The 8,766-nt window shown below is 41.4% G+C and overlaps 1 pseudogene; it reads right to left on the bottom strand.

Moving 5' to 3' along the window:
• Positions 1 to 3,449: 3,449 nt before the first annotated feature.
• LOC138173618 (heat shock cognate 71 kDa protein pseudogene) lies at positions 3,450 to 4,446 on the bottom strand (annotated as a pseudogene).
• Between the last annotated feature and the right edge of the window lie 4,320 nt (positions 4,447 to 8,766).

Below are 8,766 nucleotides of genomic sequence, written 5' to 3' on the forward strand. Positions count from 1 at the left end.
CTCAATTTATCTGATTGTGTGTCTGTGAAAGTCATGATGGGAAAACATTGGTTTGTAGTGTCTCTCCCATGTCGGGAATTATTTTAGGACTTGTCATAGAAGACCATGTTTACATGTCTTGGGCAGCTCCTATCAAGTATCCTTTACTGCAATGTAAGGTCAAAGATAAATCTAAGCAGTTATGTTGGCTTTTATAGAGTTTGTTCAAAAGATGAATAGTGAAATTAAGCAACAGGACTAAGAATGTGATCCTCTCTGGTGGCGGCATCTACCTCTGAAGATTGTTAGGATCAAGTGAGATCCAATTGCAAAGTGCTTGGCACAGTGCTCAGCACATGGTTGGTGTTCTATAAATGTTAGCTATTAGCTGTTATGTAGCAATTTTTCACAAATGAAGGAAATCATTGTTTTTGACTAGTCTGGTCTAGGAGGGATTATTGCCTTTTGACACCTGAAGAATCTGGGACTCAGGAGTGACATGGCCAAGTTGGGGTTCAAATGTATGTTATTACTTTTTTTTTAACTCTCCGTATTGCCCTTGAAGGCAATATTAGAGGAATTCCTCAGCCAACACAACATGGTGTCAAAGCTGAGGGTCCTATCCATATCCAAGGTGTGAGTGAAGGACTCTAGAGAAGGGACCTTTCTAGAAACACAGTAGACTCTTGCTAGGATAGATTTTCTTTGAAACATGAAGGAAATTAGAGTTTCCTTTAAGTCAGATGCAAGGTTCATCCTACCATGAGAATGTAAGCTTCTTGAGGGCAGTCTGTCTATCTTCTATTTGTATTCCAAGCCTTTCACACAGTGCCTGGAACATAAGTACTTAATAAATACTTGTTGATTAGCCAACTAAGTCCAACTAAATGGATTATATGAACTAAGAAGTTACCCAAGAAAGGAGACTACTTAGGAATTTTCAAAATATGGGTTAAGTTGCCATTTGTGCCATTGAATCTAGTACAAGCTGAGAAATCAAAATACTTGTTGTGACTGTTACCCCCTTACATCCAGAGAGTCAGAACATGGCCCAATTTAAGCTATGGACCCTGGCCAACTTGGTACAAGAAAAGCCAAGTCTTTGAATAGGAGTAAACAGTCACTGAAAACCCCAGTGAAAGTCCTGATGAGCTATTTTGATCACCATCTTGAGACTGTAGAATGGCTTGTCTATATAACATTTTTTTATTGGTAATGCATACAAGTTTTAAAAAGTCTCCTAGCAGAAACTCTTTTAACCATGCCAATAGAACAAGGGAGAGTGCTGTCAATTTTTTTTAAACTTGAATGTAAGGGAGGCTAGGTGGCTCAGTGAATAGAACACTAGCCCTGCAGTCAGGAAGACCCTGAGTTCAAATCCGGCCTCAGACATATAACACAAAAACTAGCTGTGTGACCTTGGGCAAGTCACTTAACCCCAATTGCCCTCCAAAAAGCAAAAAAATAAACTTCAATGTAATATTTATTTGGTGAATTTACATGTGACTTCATTTACAAAAGAAAACTTACAGACAAATGTAGCTTTCAGTGCAGTTTCAAATATTTTAAGAACAGGCAACAGTCCATGAGGATTTAGAATGATAATGTTGAATGGCACATGCGTCATTTTCCTTTGTGTGGTTTTTTTCTACCCTTCCCCAGGGGGAGGAAGGGAGAAGAATAGAAGAAAATATCAGTGTCAATGAAAATAAGGCCATGTGAATAAAAACCCTTTCAGAGAATCAGAGGATTTTAAGTTGGGGATAAGTAACCCTCCTAAAGTCAGCAGTGGTTGTCCTGGAAGGTGCATAATTTAAAGACTAAAAATGGAGAGAGAGCCCTTTAAATCTTAATTTTCACTAACCTGGCTGTCAAGAAATTTCACTTCCCAGTTTGCTACCTTTAGACCCATGATCTCCTAAAGCCAGGAGTTACTACCCTACTGTGAAAGAGGGACCAGAGTGCTGCCAATTTTTCCAAGTGAAGCATTTCATTTTAATCGTGCTATCTAAAGTTTGTTTATTCTCTGCAGCATTAAGCCTACAGTTGTAACAAGGAAGCTGAAAGAATCAGTGAATGAGGACCGATACCCAGAATACTATCGAAAACAGTCAAAGTACATTAAAGGCAGCAACCTGGATGCCCCTGAGCCATATCGCATCGGCCAAATCAAAGAAATCTTCTGTTACAAGCAAAGCAATGGAGCAGATATCAGACTCCGAATTAACAAATTTTACAGGTAGGCAGCAGCTACACATCTTAAATTTCTCCAGTTTTAAATGGATTTTATTCTCCAAGACAAGAATTACATTTATACTTGTTTACAGCATGGATAAAGTACAATGTTGTTCATTTCTCTTCCTCTACACACATTTTTCCAGCCTATTTCTTGACTTTTAACTTCATGTTAAAGTGGGGCTCTGCTTCTAGGGTGGAGGAGGCACTGTTCCAAGATCCAGGGTTTTTTGTGCTGGTTTTTTTTCCCCAAAGCTATTTCTGGAGGTCGATAAGTTTTCATTTCTTCCAAGGTGGTATGATAAAAGGAAAGGTGTGATTACTCCTCTCCTGGCCTGTGTTCTGGTCTGTAAGTGAACACAAGCATTCTTTTCCACCCTGGAACTGTGAACTGAAACCACTTATGGGCAATGAGACAGTCCTGCACCCAGCACCAGCAAAGTTTTTTCTGTTATCTCCCTTTTTTTTTTCTTTTTGGAAGGGACTTGGTATTAAGTGACTTGCCCAAGGTCACACAGCTAGTTTTTGTGTTAAGTGTCTGAGACCGGATTTGAACTCAGGTCCTCCTGATGCCAGGGCTGGTGCTCTATTCACTGTACCACCTAGCAGCACCCATGTAATCTCCTTCTGATTTTATAAGACACTAGTAGAGAAAGTAGACAGTTCTAACATATTATTTTATATATCGGGAGTGGGGGGACAGTGTCATAAAACCCAACCTGTCCCCAATCCCTTTACTGTCTGTCAACTGAGAGCTTCAGAAACCACTGCTACTGATTCAGTGCCCCCAAGAGCTGTTGCTGGTTTGCTAAATGTGTGGCCTTTATTGCTCTGTGCTCTCCACTCTAACCTCAGTGACATAGACCTTTCCTTTTGACTTTCTGAGTTGTCTTGGGCTGGAAAATTGTTTAACATCATCTTTTCTTGGTTCTGCCACTCTAGAATTTGTTTTGAGGCACGTTTTTAAAGCTGTTTGGAGGGGAATTTGGGAGAGCTCAGGTGAGTCTCTGTCTTTACTCCACCATGGGCTCTGCTCCTAATGTTACTTTTAGACTACTACTGCCTTGGCTACAAATTTGAATCTTTCAGTTTTTGAAAAGCTGCGTGGGATACTCTGTCTTCTGGAGTATTTAATTGACCTCCTCAACAGGTCCAGAAGAAGCACCTCCAGATGGGGTTGTTCCACTCTGGGGAAACCCAGCAGGCATGCCTCCTGGCATGCTCCCTGCACTCTGCTACAGCTTAGGAATGATGGGGTTGTAGACCTTCCCTAATTCTCTCTGCTGATGCTCAGATTCTTCCTTCTCAGCAACTTGGTTCTTATCCAGCCAGTTGATTATTTCATTACATTTGTTAAGGATCTTCTGTTTATCTTTGTCACCAATTTTGCCTTGGAGTTTCTCATCTTCTATGGTAGCTTTCATGTTGAAAACATAAGATTCCAGATAATTCTTAGAAGACACCTTGTGTCTCTGCTTCTCATCATCAGCCTTATATTTCTTAGCCTCCTGGACCATAGGCTTAGTGTTTTCTTTGCTCAGATGACCCTTGTCATTGGTAATGGTGATCTTATTCTCCTTGCCTGTACTCTTATCCACAGCAGAAACACTGAGGATGCCATTTGCATCAAAGTCAAATGTTGCCTCAATCTGAGGAACACCGCTTGTGTCCTGGGGGGATCCTGTGAGCTCAAACTTTCCAAGCAGGTTGTTATCCTTTGTCATTGCTCCTTCACCTTCATAAATCTGAATAAGCACACCCGGCTGGGTGTCCTGGGTAGGTGGTAAAGGTCTGCGTCTGTTTGGTGGAGATGGTGGCATCACATTTGAACAGAACGGTTTGCTTTTATTTTAAAATCTGTGATAATTTCAACAGGTAACTTCATAGTCCTGTTTGTGTTTCCTTCTGTGCATTAAAAATAAATACTTCCATGATTGTTACCCCCATTTTTGTCGTTGCTGCTGTTATTTTGTTTGCCCCTCTCCCTATTACCACCCTCCAATGGGGAAAAGGAAGGGAGAAAGCTCATCTTTGATACATATGCACAACTGAGCAAATCAACCACATTGGATGAGTCTGAAAATATTTCTTATTTTGTACCTTGCGTCCAACACCTCTGTCCTCTGAAATTACCCAGTGAGTGTTAAGGACAACAGATCCTTCATTGAATGTCTTCAGGGTCAACCCTAGGCAAACTTTTAAAGTTGACAATTTTCTGTTCATCTTCCCCATCTTTTAAAAACAACAGACCCAGTCAGACTCTAGTATCCTCATGCCTTCTCCAATTAACAGCTCAGAGCTACCTACTGTAATATCCAACTAGGCCCTGGACTTCAGGGCCTTTCATTTCTTGCCTTCATTCCCTGTTCTGACCTCACACAATCCTACCTCTTGCCATATGCATCTCATTTCATTAGAGTTCTAATTACTGTCAGACCCACCAGGTAGCTAACACAAAAAGATCCATGCTCATGGCTAAGAATACCTTCCCTTCCTAAGTAATGCACCTCTTCAATGGGCATCCTGAAATGAATCCGCTCTGAGAGATAAATGGTGGGTAAGGGGTTGAGTCCATAGGTGGGGCCAGTCGAGATTGCGGGCAGGTTGGGTTTTATGGCATTGTCCGCTCCCACTCCCAGACAGAGAAAGTAGACAGCTCTAATATATTGTTTTATCTATCAGTGTCTTCTAATAAAGACTTGATCTCTTACAGACCAGAGAATACCCACAAATGTGTGACAAACAAGTATTTGGAGGATATCAACCTATTATACTGGAGTGATGAAGAAGTTGTTGTGGATTTTGAAGATGTGCAAGGCCGCTGTGTCATAAAGTATGTGGAAATCATGACAGAACCTCTTGAGCAATATTCTCTTGCTGACCCAGAACACTTCTATTTCCAAGAGGTAACCCTTTCTATAAACTGATGACCTTCTTTGGGTAAAACTGGGTAACAAGAAAGTGAGAGGAGGTGTAACTGAGTGGTAGAAGTAGGATTTAAGATGAGCTTCTCCATGGAAACTTTCAGGTCACTAAGTGATCCCGTGGAGAGAACACTGGGCCTGGAGTTGGGAAGACCCGAGTTCATATTTAGCCATAGACACTTAACTGTGTGACCTTGGACAACTCCCTTCAACCTCTGTTTGCCTCACTTTTCTCAACTGTCAAAGGAGGATAACATTACCTAACCTCCCAAAGTTGTTGTGAAGCTCAAATGAGATCATCTTTATAAAGTGCTAGGTACATAGTAGGAACTTAATACATCATCCTTTCCTTCCTTTTTTTATTGAGCAGACTAAACTCTATGAAACCACTGAGGCATTTATATGAATCAGAGTATGACCTATCAAGGTGGGAGATACTTCACATATCTAGCCAACCAAGTGGCTACACCTGCCATTTCACCCAAATTTTGGGTCCCCTCCAGGGTTAACAATAAAATCAGCTGAATCAGACTAAACTTCTTTATTTTTCAGTCCAAGTATATAAGATAGGAGAATCGTAGGTAAAACAAATTCTTGTGGAAAAACCTGTGGTTTACAGTAGATTATAATCTTGAGATTTCAAGGATAAAACACGAGATCCAAGCTTGAAGCATGAAGCTTAAGCTTCAGCTACATTGAAAAAGCCTCCATCCAGGCCAAGAGAGGTAATGGGGTGGTTATAATTGGTTCAGGTCAGACCCCACTCATTCCTTTCATTTCTGGGTGTCTTCTCTTAAGGACAGTGACAAGCTGGTGCTAGTCATGACAGAAGAGGGTCAGGAGGCAAAAAGATAGTGTTTGACAGGCTAATACCTAGGAAGGAATATTAGATTGGCTCTTCTTGGTCTCAGGGAGCAGAATGCAGACCAACAGAGGAAAGTTGCAAAGAGGTAGAAAGCTCCTATCTAGCCCAAATCTATAGCAGTTACGTGAGTGGATAGAGCATCGGATAAGGAGGTAGAAACATCTGTGTTCAGATACTCATGAGCTATGTGACCCTGGGCAAATCACAACCTCTGCCTCCGTTTCCTTATTTATAAAATGAGGATAATAACACCTACCTCCTGGTAGTATTTTGAGGATAAAATCAGAATATGAGCAAAAGGCTCTGCAAAGCTTAAAGTACTATATTATGTTAGCTATTAACCACTATGCAAAAGTAGACTGTCTAGGCCATACCTGCACAACTTGGCAGTAGGTAAGGGCCAAAAGTAAATAGGTAGATAGGTTTTTAGTAGCTCTCTTTCCAAGTAAATGTATAATTAATGATTAAACTTTTGCAAAGAAGCCATATTAAAAAAGGGAAATTTCAATTAATGTCAATTAAGTACTCTTATTACTTGAGATTTTCATGTATCATGAAATCACATTAATGGGAGAGTTATTTTGCTAAGTGGTACAAGTTTTAATACATTTTCCAAGCTTTCTTACTGGTTACATTTAGTAATGACTGAAAACACAGTGAAAAGATACAGTCCTTGCTCCTCTCAGACTAGAGACAGACTGACAATGGCTGGTTGCAGGTCGCATGAGAAACAGAAGAGAATGCACAATAGCAACCCACATGCCCAGTCATGACAGGCACAATAGTGACTAGTGGGAGCTGGGTCAATCTGGGCACAGACAAAGCACTCTGTACTTTTTACATCTCTACTTTCTTTTCTCTACATTTTTCCTCACGATGCCCAAAATCCTTTGGTGGGCCCCTAGGCCATTTTTTGTGCAGGCCTGGCCTAGGTGGTGTTGGGGGATAGCTTTCCCCAGTCACTAGCGTGTCTTGAGACCTCTAGGTTCCATTGTAGAAGGGATAGTTGGATAGGCTGGACCACAAGACCCCTCTAATGAATGGAGAATACATCTTGGACCACAGAAGTCCTGGGTTCATCTAGCTTAATCCTACAGATAAGGAAAATGGAGTCTTGAAGAAATCAAATGATTTGACCAAGGTCTCAAAGCAGTCAGCATCAGAGGCAGCATTTCTACTTGGTTCCCCTGACTCCACAGTTAAAGGTTTTCCTTTGTTTTTGTTTTTCTCACTCTGTTATATAGCACCTCAAGTTGCTTCCAAATCTCCTTGTCTTCAGACTTCTCTGAAGTAGTCTAGTTTGTATTTCTTGACATATTTTTTCCATTCTAGATAACTAATCTTAACTAATATCCTCCTAGGCCTATAACGCAAAAAGAAAAAGTTTTGAAGAAGTCCCAAGTTATGCTCGTGGTGATAAGGACAAAGGAAAAGGCAAAGGTTTGTTGTGCTGCTGTAGTTTCCAGGTCTTGCCAACTTTTTGTTTTTATAGATCAAATTAAGACCAATTGGGAATAAGCTCTTAAATCTCCTAAGGAACTTTGACAGATAATTACTACATTTTAGCAAATCCCTACTTTTCTCTTACTCTGTGTTTTTTGTCATTCCCTTTAAAATAGTAAGGCATTGGGAGTTGCTAAGGAAGGTGCAATCCCTGTGTTTAGTGTGACTTTGGGGTTAGCAGTTGTGAACAAATAAACGATGAGCATCTTCTTACCTCCAGGCAAAAGCAAGGGAAAATCACTGGAGTCAAATGAGCAGGAAACAAGAGAAGTGAAGGTACCCAAGCTTCGCACCCTGGATGTGTTCTCTGGCTGTGGAGGATTGTCTGAAGGCTTTCACCAAGCAGGTAAAGGCAGCAGGCTTTTGCCCCTGGATGATCTAGTTTGAGCGTTTCGTTTTCCAACAGGGCTCTTGAACTTTAAAAAAGACTTATCTTGCTTCAAAAATGTGTGACATGCACAGCACATCTTCCTTAAACAACAGATGAAATATTTTTTTTTTCCTCCAGGAGTATCAGAAACACTTTGGGCCATTGAAATGTGGAAGCCTGCAGTCGAGGCATTTCTTCTAAATAATCCTGGCACCACTGTGTTCAAAGAAGATTGTAATGTTCTCCTGAAGATGGTTATGTCTGGGGAGAAGACCAATTCCCTGGGCCAGAAGCTGCCCCAGAAAGGAGATATAGAAATGCTGTGCGGTGGCCCCCCCTGCCAAGGGTTTAGTGGCATGAACCGCTTCAACTCACGCACTTATTCCAAGTTCAAGAACTCCCTAGTTGTCTCCTTCCTCAGGTGAATGGCCCTGGACAATAACTATTCCCTCATTTCAGCTTGTAGTCTTTGCTTGTTGCTTACTGGGGGGTGGCAAGCACAGAGCATGTTTACCTTGCTAGTGAGGATGGCCTCACTCCAGAGCAGGAAGTCACTACTTCCTCCTGCTGGAGCACAAGGATTCTGCCTTTCTACTTTTTGCATGGAACTTGGTTACAGAGGGACTTGCCCTGGCTCTTTTTGAAGGAGAACTAGGTGCTCATTTTGACCTAGGATATGGTCGTATGAATGGCTATGGAGCCAAACAGCATTTACCTCTTCCCCCCTCCTCCTCCCCAGGTAACTCCTTCCAAAGAAGGAGGAAGAACTGATTTTTTCCTGAGCATGCTTGTTCTGTGACCCACTGGGGTCAGCTCCATGTATATAACCTCTTCTTGGGGTACTCCCACTCTACTCTCTACTTTCTATACCAATGTGGGGGGTGGGGGGG

Source organism: Petaurus breviceps, unplaced genomic scaffold (assembly GCF_028583685.1).
Source record: "Petaurus breviceps papuanus isolate PSGF00001 unplaced genomic scaffold, PetGlider_PUasm1.0 620, whole genome shotgun sequence".
NCBI classification, from domain to species: Eukaryota; Metazoa; Chordata; class Mammalia; order Diprotodontia; family Petauridae; genus Petaurus; species Petaurus breviceps.